We start from the raw sequence: 9,976 nt of genomic DNA, 5'->3' as shown, positions 1-9,976 counted from the left end.
TAATTTAAAATTTTCAATTTAAACTTAATTTAACTCAAAAATTAAAATTTATAGATTAAATTTCTTGATTTAAATAAAAAAAATCAAGAAGTTTAATTTATTAATTTTGAAATTAAATTTATTAATTTCTTGAGTTAATTTAAAAAATAAGAAGTTTAATTTTTTTATTTTTAAAATAATTTGAGTTTAAATTAAAATTTTTAAATAAAATTAGACAAAAAAAAATTGAACTTGCTTATTTTATATGGATTTGTAAACAACAGATTTTGCTGTCAAAAAGATAAAAATTATCGTAATAAAAGTGTAATTTACAATTGAGTCTCTAAAGTATACAAAATTCATATTTTATTCTTTGATTTGTTTTTAATTATAATTGGTTTTTAAATTTAAATTTCATTAACAAATGTTAATCCTTATAATTAATTGCTTTTTAATTTGAAATAACTTAGTATATAAAATTATATTTTATTGGTGAAATAATCTTTATATTTAAATTTTATATTTAAATAAGGAACAATGGTCAATTTGCCCATTGTACTTATTGAAGAGGTTCAATTTAGTCAATTTTTAATTTTTAATTTAATTTAACTCATAAATTTTGATTTATACTGAAATTAGCCCAATTGATTAATATGTGTTATTTTTTAATATTTAATTATTTTTTAATATTAAAATATTATTTTTATATTGTATAATTATTTAAGTAAAAAATAAAAATATTATTTTTGTTATTCAATATTATTAATTAAATTGAAAATATAAAAAAATATCTTTATATTTTCATATAATTAATTAAAATAAAAAATTATTGCTATGATTAATTTTAATTATTTAAATAAAAAAAAAATAATTTTTGTATTTCATGCTTTTAATTTAAAATTAGAAAATTATAATTAAATAAAACTAAAAATATAAATATATTATTTTTTTTATATTATTAATTAATATTAAAAAAGTAAAATATAAAAATAACTAATTATAGTTAATAATTAAGATTAAAAATAATTAACTAAACAATTAATATTAAAAAAATAATTAATTTTAAAAATATTAAAAAATTTAAAAAAAAAAAAAGCAACTTACACATCAAAGACATTTCTCAAATTTGAGTTAAATTTGATATAAATTGAAATTTTTTGATTAAATTAAACTAAAAATTAAAAATATGTTAAATTGAACCTCTTCAATAAGTATAGAGAGAAAATTGGACTTTAAATAATTATATAAAATTATATTATTTAGTTCATATTTAAATAATTATATTAAATTATTATTTAAAAAATAATTGGGGTAAGAGGCTAAGAGCTTGTCTTGCATCTCATCCTCAATCTCAGGCCAGATCTCCTATTGCATCTTTGCCGTGATGCTTTCTACTTGTGCTTGAATATATTGTTGAGTTGTAATATCCTGATTTCACACTAACCACTATATATATATATATATATAAAAGCTGTCATCCCAACACCTTCTCCTTCACGCTTTTCCTCTTGCAATTGAAGAGAAAGGAATCTCGAGAACATTTTCCCACGCAAAGAAAATATTTTAATAAACCTTAAATCACTACTAATAAAGAGAGAATAAAAAGTAGTTCCTTTAGAGCCAAGCTGCAATTATTAGGTTAATAGCACAAATTTGACTGAAACACTCTTTAATTTCTTTTTTTTTTTAAACGAAATCATAAATTTGATGAAAAAGAAATTTAACTAAAATAGTAGCATTCGATTCTTGAAAAAAATATTATTGAAGGGATAGTCACAAATTTCTAAGAAAATTATGAATTATAAATTAAATATAAAAAAATCTGATTAAAAAAAAAACAAATTAATAACAAAAATAACCAGAAATTTTTTTATGCTAAAATATTCAACAATTTTCTTCCAAGCATTAACTGTGATATCTCAATATAACGTGGGCAATGATGGAGATAGATTATAAATTTGGGGAAGGCCAAAGTAACATATAGGATATATTTATATTTATAATATTTTTTTATATAAAAAAACTGTGTAATGCTTAAATAATGTAGCATGCCAAACTCCTTAGCATATCACCAATAGTTGAATGCATTGCTTTTTCAACAAATCTTTTACTCACTAAATTGGAATTCTGCCTAAATACACAATTAATTATTATTATTATTATTATAGGTGAAAGTGGCATCTATGGGTAGAAATATGGTTTGTAGCTTAGTTTAAATGATGCTTAAGTGCAACAATCTTCTCCTCATCTAATTTGGGTACTTTTGCCCACCTCTCCATATCTAATGGTGCACATTGGCTCCCATGACACAATCTTAGAGATAAATTGTCAGCATTAATGCCAATAGCTTTTTTTTTTTCTTTTTTAAGGAGAATTAAAAAATTATTTAAATCTATTAAATGAATAATATATCTTTTAATTTGCCATCAATAGCTTTCTCTAACAGTCATTGCAATTTCTTTTGTGGGTCCTCTACTTTTTTTTTTCATGGTTCCTGAAATTCGTATGCAACAATTTTATATAGCAGATAGAGAGAGAGAGAGAGATGAGATGGGAGGGAAATTTTACAACCTAGAATAAAAGAGGGAGATGGAGATTTACATTCCCTATTTTGAATAAAATTACATATATATTCAACTATAAAATCTAATTATGTTGGTTTTTTAAACACTATAAAAAAATAATAAATTTTGCGACTGAACTTTTGTAACCCACTAAAATCATTTGCTATTAGCAATCAATTTTATAGTTGATTTGTGATTTCAGTTTTTTTTAATAAAATAGTTGATTTTTAAAACTTTAGTAATCGATTCAAAAATTAGTTACTACAACTGATTTATTGTTGATTGTTAAATTCATTACTAATCGTTATTAGAAAAATATTAAATATACGATTAATAATCGATTTAAATATCATTTGCTAAAAACGGTTACTAAATTAAAAAGTTATTTTAATTAGCTCTCAAATTTAGCAACCGATTTATAATCAGTTGTAAAAATCAGTTACTACTAGTAACCGGTTTAAATCAGTTGCAAAAATCAGTTACTAATAAGAATTGATTTGTGAATTAGTTAGCAATCAATTTTTGCAACCAACTTAAATCGATTATTAGTAGCAATCGATAATCGGTTACTAAATTTTTTCCCTAAAATTTTTTGCTCATTTTTTTTTTATTTACAATTGATTTTTGAATTGATTGTTAACAGTAATCAACTTTTACAACTGAATGAAATCGGTTGCTATTAACAATCCATAAAGAATTGGTTGCAAAATTTTCATCCATTTTTTTTTCTTTGATTTGTAACCGATTTGTGAATTGGTTGCTAACAGCAACCAACTTTTGCAATTGATTGAAATAAGTTACCATTATTAATCGATTGGAATTTGTTGTAAAATTTTCTCTCCAAAAATTTCTGTCCAATTTTTAAAATAAATTAACAACTAATAATCGATTGCTAAAATTAATTACTAATTTACTTATGTGAATCAGAGTTCATTTTTTTCCCCACTAATTATTTTTTTCTCTCTTTTTTTCATTATTTTTTCTCCTTTTATTTTATTTATCATCTTTTTATTTCTAATCTCTTTTCTTAATCAGTTTTTTCTTTTTATCTATTTTCTTTTTAATTATCTTTTTTTATTATTTTTATAAACTTTTTCTTTCTTATCTATTTTCCTCTTTATTATATTTTTCTTTCTCATTTATTTTTTACTTTTTTATCTTTTTCTTTCCCATTCTTCTTCTTTATCTTCTTTTTCTTTCTCATTTAATTTCTTCTTCATCTTCTTTTTCTTTTTATCTCTTTTGTTATTTATTTTTTATTATAATATTTTTTTTCATAAATTTATTGTTAGTAAATTATTTATAGTTCTAATTTTTAATACTAATTAATTTTTTTCTTAATTTTTTTGTTATATATATATATATGCCTTTTTTTTTTACTAATTTGTCTTATAAATATATTTTTATATTTATTTTTTTATTATTTTGATTAATAATTATTATTAATAATTTTTTTGATAATATTTTTTATATTAATTTTGTAGTACTAATTTTTCATTAATAAATTATTATTTTAGTAATTTTTAAAATACTTTTTTATAAGAATTTTTATTTGCTATTTAGAAATTTAATTTTTTTGTTTAAATTAACAATCGATAATCTGCTGTAAATAGCAATGGACTTACAAAATGATAGTAAAATTACCAAACTAAAGACAATTTTTTTAATCGATTGTGTATTGATTACTATTAACAACCGATTTTGATTACTAAAACAATTGCTATTAGCATTTGATAATTTTAATTGAATTTTATTTTTTTTAAATTTGATTATTTTAGCAACCGATTTGATTTTTAATTACTATTTGCAATTGATTTTCAATTATTTAATATGTTGGTAATATCAATTAATTTATCAGTTGATTGCTAATCAATTTAGCAATCAGCCTTATTGTAATCGATTAAATCGATTTTTAAATCAATCAATCCATTTTAATAGATTAACAATCGATTCGATCAGTTACAAATATTTTTTTTTAATGAAATACCCATATTCATTCATCATGCATAATAAACTAATTTAAATGCATAATATATATTGCTTCATTTATTTATAATCGACTTTATGTGCCAAATTAATATTTATAATATTTAGAAATATTATATGAAATTTATTCTCTTCCAATAATCATCATATGATTAAATAATATAATTAAGAAAACCTGTCACGACCCAACCTATGGGCCGGACCGGCACTAGGACCTGGGCCAGCCTAAAGCCCCCGAGGCCCGTAGTAAGCCTTAACTATTCATTTACCCAACTCTAAGGCCCATTTGGGCCCAATTTCAAGAAAACAAACGGACAGAGTCCGGCCATAAAATGGACTTACCAGCGGGAGTTTTCGACTCACGACTGTAAACACAATATATAGTCAATTGGGGAGCTCAGCTCACCCTCCACATACTCATCAACATAATAATAAATGGGAGCTCAGCTCCCTCATCCAATCCATCAAACATGCATATCATTATACGTTTACAGGTCCAACATGATAATAATATTACAGACCATAATCAAATAAATACTTCTAACACATGCGAAAATTCTAGGAGTTAATAAAATTACACAAACATTGATAAACAACCTGCGAGGAAAGGGAGCAGGTTAACCTCAAAAATATCCTCCTGTGGCCTGGAAAAATATTGAACAGGAGTGAGCGTTCGACTCAGAGAGTAAAATATCAATTTTAACCATAATCTCTATAACTATCTAAATCTAATGCACCCTGTAGAGTGAAATGCAACATCCACATCATTTTCACATCATAACATCAAAAAGGTAATTTGGAGCACTCACGCACCCTGTAACATCAATCATAATATATGGGAGCTGATCCTCTAAACAGCTCTCTTAAATCCAACTCAGTGCCAAGAACTCATTTCGGACTTCCACTTAAATACCAAATCGGGTCCCAGAAGAACTCAAGCCGTGTCTACCCAAGGACCGGGTCCAGCAAAGAACTCAAGCCGTGTCTACCCGTCCTATCCATAGTCCACACCACATCACACGCACGCCAACGCACGCACACTGCTCCAAATTACCACAACAACATACATGGCACTTTAACATTTATCAATGCATCAAAAATCGTGCCTAGAGTTTAACTACATAAATATATGCATATAAGTGATGCATGGGCATGCTGAACATATAATAATATCGAAATTACAATTAAAATTAATATTCTACTCACAGACTTGACGACAATCACTGTGGCGGCTGGGCGGAGGAAGAAGGCTGTCCCGGCTCACCTGACAATCATATTACATTTATTTAATACAATCTGACTCAATACAAACAAAGAAAAGACCAATTACATCCTAAATCGTGCTGAAAATCCGGCAGAGTCCCCCCTATACCTAGGACCTACCCAACCTGCAAAAGGGCTCAAAACACACTTCTATACTCACAATCCATATATCCACAACTCAATCACATCACACAGCCCCTCCTGGGCCCATCAAATCAATTATCCATCACAATATGTAAAATTTCAATTTAGTCCCTATAATTGACCATTTTTGCAAAAACTGCCCAAATAAGCTCTAAAAATTATAAAACTTTGCCCCGCGGTACTTAGCAATATTACTAAGCTATTGCAAAAAGAATCGTAATTTTCTAAGCTACCACGAATATTTTATGGATTTTTAATCCTATTTAAGCACTAGAAAATTACGAAAAAGCAAGGTTCGGGTTTACCTTTGCCGATTCCGACTTCGGGAACGCACTCGGGGTCGACAATGGGGGCTAGCTAAAACCTCGGTCCAATTCGAGACTTTTCCCAGAACATTTCCGAAATTTGCGAGAAATTTGCCAATCGCCGAATTTCTGCGAATCGAGGATACCTACACGAAGCCCATAACACGGGGGTTAGTACATAAATTTTTCAGAATTTTCTAAGCTCATTAAATGCTCGGAAAAACACTGCGAAGTTTCGTGGGACCTACCGAAAAACGGTGTCGGAAAAATTCGAAATTTATGTCGTTGCGAAGCTCTCGACAAATGGAGTGTGCTGGTGGCCTCGGTTTTCTCGTGGGATTCACGGTTTTCGAGAAATCTAGCCCAAAAGTCGAAATGGGCTAAAATCTTCCCGAGCAAAAATCGGACAATCCGCTTGATGGATTTCGGCGTTCTTGGTGTCTATGGAAAGCTCTCACCGAGTAGATGATTTTGGACACAAGACCCGGTCCAATTGGTGGCCGGATCGGCCGGATTTGGCCGGGGAAGCTGGAGCGGCGCGCGCAGGGCGTTACGCATTTTTCCGACCGTTCGGCGTGGCCGCTGGTCAAGGCGGCGGCAGCCGGCTCACGGGGTGGCGCCGGCCGTGGGCGTGAGGAGAGAGAAACGAGAGAGAAAAGGGAGAGGGATGACGCGCGCGGGGAAAGAAAAAGGGAGAAGGAAAAGGCCGGTCCGATTCGATCGGTCCGATCCGGTCCGGTTCGATTCGGCCGGTTCGATTCAGAATACAAAATTTTGAATTTTTACTCTGCCTCGGGACCGAAAACGAGGTCCAAAAATTCTGAAAAAATTCCAGAAAACTCAGAAAAATACATAGACTCCAAATATATTTTTAGTTTTGCCACGTGGTTTTTAAATTAATTTTTAAAAATCATCAAAGTTTATATTTTCAAAAAATCGAATCCGATTTTTAAAATCCGAAAAATCTCAAAAAAATTCCTAAAATTTAAATAAAATTAAAATACCAAAAATGCTCATAAAATTTAAAATTTTGGAGTGTTACAAAACCATTTTCTAAAATTATATGTGAAGTAAACAATTTAATTCTTTTTCTAATTAGGAATTAATTAATTAAAAAAATTCATTTTCTATAATTAATTTTAGTAAAATCAATATGAAACTACGTTAATTGACTTTAGGAAGATTAATTAATTTTTTATTTACCAGTTAACTGCCTTTTTCAATTTTAGAAAATATTTTTCTAAAATTCAATTTCAATTAAATAACTAAATTTTAGTGCCAATTAAATTATTTACTATTTTAATTAATTAGTAAATAAACACAGCAGAAATAGTAGTTTAAAATATTTAATTCCCACATCATCACATTTAAATGAATAAAGCATAATTAATTCACACTTTAGAAAATATAACAATTTCTTTCAAATACGTAAATTGAAAGACAAAAATCTCAGTTGGATATCCGTCAATCTCATATGATTCACACAGACTATTTGCATACAAATTTTCAAAACTTGCTTTTGAAAGGGAGAGAGCACTATGGAATAAGAGTATTCGATCTAATTTAAGAACTTATTTCTCTTACAATCTAATCTGAGTAATTTTTTAGTGAAGCCGTTATTTTATGTAAGATATTATGCATGAAATGATAATTTAATAGTAGATGGACATATAGATATGAGTAAGTTTATATATACACATGAGTAAGTCTCAAAAATTTATAACCACCTCGTAATTTTTTTTTTAATAATAACTATATTTACATATATATGCAATAATTATTAGGTTGCTATTCCATGTCAAATACTGATATGAGATAACCATTTCATTATATAATTTATCATCTAATCAATATAGAGAGCTTTTCTTGCTTTAATAGAATTAGAATTCTATTAATTCTAAGTATCATAAGATTAGAGTTTCTAACCTAATTTGATTTTGTTTAATAGTTGAAAACATATCATTCACTTAATAAATTTGGTTCGAGTACACATTTTTCTAATTTCCTACTCAAAGAAAATAAAAAATAAAATAAAATATCACATAAATAATCCTTGTCTTAAAAAGAATTAATTAATTAATTAGCTAATTCTTAGCTATTTGAATATCACATAAATAATCCTCATAATTTTAGTAACTTTTCAATTAAGTCCACATACACGTAATTTTTCAGCCCAAAACAGAACCTCTAAAATTATGTTTTGGTCATTGAAGTTTCCATATTAATTTTTTTCTAATTGAGTCTTACATGATTAAATCTCATTTTAACTTCTCACAAATAATCTTTTATGTGTGTCATCCATTAAATTCCCAATATATTGAAAAAAAAACATAATTATAATCCTAAATAAGATCAAACAAATTAACCACGTAATATTCGATAATTTATTAATCATATTCATAGATTAAGATTAACATCTAGCGATGCATCAAATTATGCTTCCTTTCTTGTTTGTTTGCGTTAGTAACTGACTTTTACAATCGATTGAAATCGATTGATATTAGCAACTGATTATAATCGATTATAAAATTTTCTCTCTAAAAATTTTAATCCAAATTTTTAAAAAAAATTATCAGTTGCTAATTTGCTTATATTTTCTCACTGCTTATTTTTTCTCTCTCCCTTTCTTTTCTTTTATCTCATTTTATTTATTATATTTTTAATCTCATCTATTTTCTTCTTAATTATATTTTTCTTTCTTATTTTTCTTTTTCACGAACTTTTTTCTTTCTTATTCATCATCTTTTTTCTTTTTATTTCTCATTTTACTTCTTCATTAACTTTTTTTTCCTCATTTATTTTCCTTTTCATCATCTTTCTTTCTAATTTTTCTTCTTCATCAAAATTTTATTTCTCATCTATTTTCTTCTTCATCATCTTTTTCTTTCTCATTTTCTCCTTCATCTTCTTTTTCTTCTTCATTTTCTTTTTCTTTTTCTTTTTTATGTTTTTTATTTAATTTATTTTTTCATTACAATTTATTTTTTGTTCATATATTTTTGTTAGTAAATTATTTACAGTTTTAATTTTTAGTACTAATTAATTTTTTTCTTAATTTTTGTTATAATATATATATATGTCAATTTTTTTTTACTAATTTGTCTTATAAATATATTTTTATATTTAATTTTTTGTTATTATTTTGATTAATAATTATTATTAGTAATTTGTTTGTGATAATATTTTTATATTAATTTTTTAGTACTGATTTTTCATTAATAAATTATTATTTTAATAATTATAATAATTTATTTATAAGAATTTTTATTTGTTATTTGAAAATTCATTTTTTTTAAACTAGCAATTAATAATTAGTTGTAAATAACAACCGACTTATAAAGATATTACAAAATTGCCAAACTAAAGATACATTTTTTTTGCAACCGATTATATATCAACTGCTATTAACAACCGATTTTAATTGCTAAACAGGCTCCTACTAGCAACTAATAATTTTTAATCAAAGATTTTATTTTTTTGTTAATTTAATTATTTTAACAATTGATTCAGTTTTTGATTGCTATTTACAACTGATTTTAATTGCTAAATCTGTTGTTAATAGCAATAGATTTATCAGTCAATTGCTAATCAATTTAGCAACCAACCTCATTACAACTGACTAAATCAGTTGTTAAATCAGTTGCTAAATTGATTAGCAATCAATTTTAATGGATTAGCAATCGATTCGTCCGTTTTTCTTAATGAAATATTCATATTCATCCATTATGAATAATA

At 26.1% G+C, this 9,976-nt stretch overlaps 1 long non-coding RNA gene across 1 annotated transcript; it reads right to left on the bottom strand.

The window, feature by feature from the left end:
* Window positions 1–4,908: 4,908 nt before the first annotated feature.
* LOC131180986 (uncharacterized) lies at window positions 4,909–5,807 on the bottom strand. Its single transcript, XR_009149631.1, has 2 exons — window positions 5,736–5,807; window positions 4,909–5,173 (listed from the first exon to the last, which is right to left on the bottom strand). It is a non-coding gene; the product is annotated as an uncharacterized LOC131180986 (long non-coding RNA).
* Between the last annotated feature and the right edge of the window lie 4,169 nt (window positions 5,808–9,976).

This window comes from Hevea brasiliensis, chromosome 6 (genome assembly GCF_030052815.1).
Source record: "Hevea brasiliensis isolate MT/VB/25A 57/8 chromosome 6, ASM3005281v1, whole genome shotgun sequence".
Lineage (NCBI taxonomy): Eukaryota > Viridiplantae > Streptophyta > Magnoliopsida > Malpighiales > Euphorbiaceae > Hevea > Hevea brasiliensis.
Note: the sequence above shows the minus strand (reverse complement) of the source record. Positions and strands in the feature narration are given on the sequence as shown.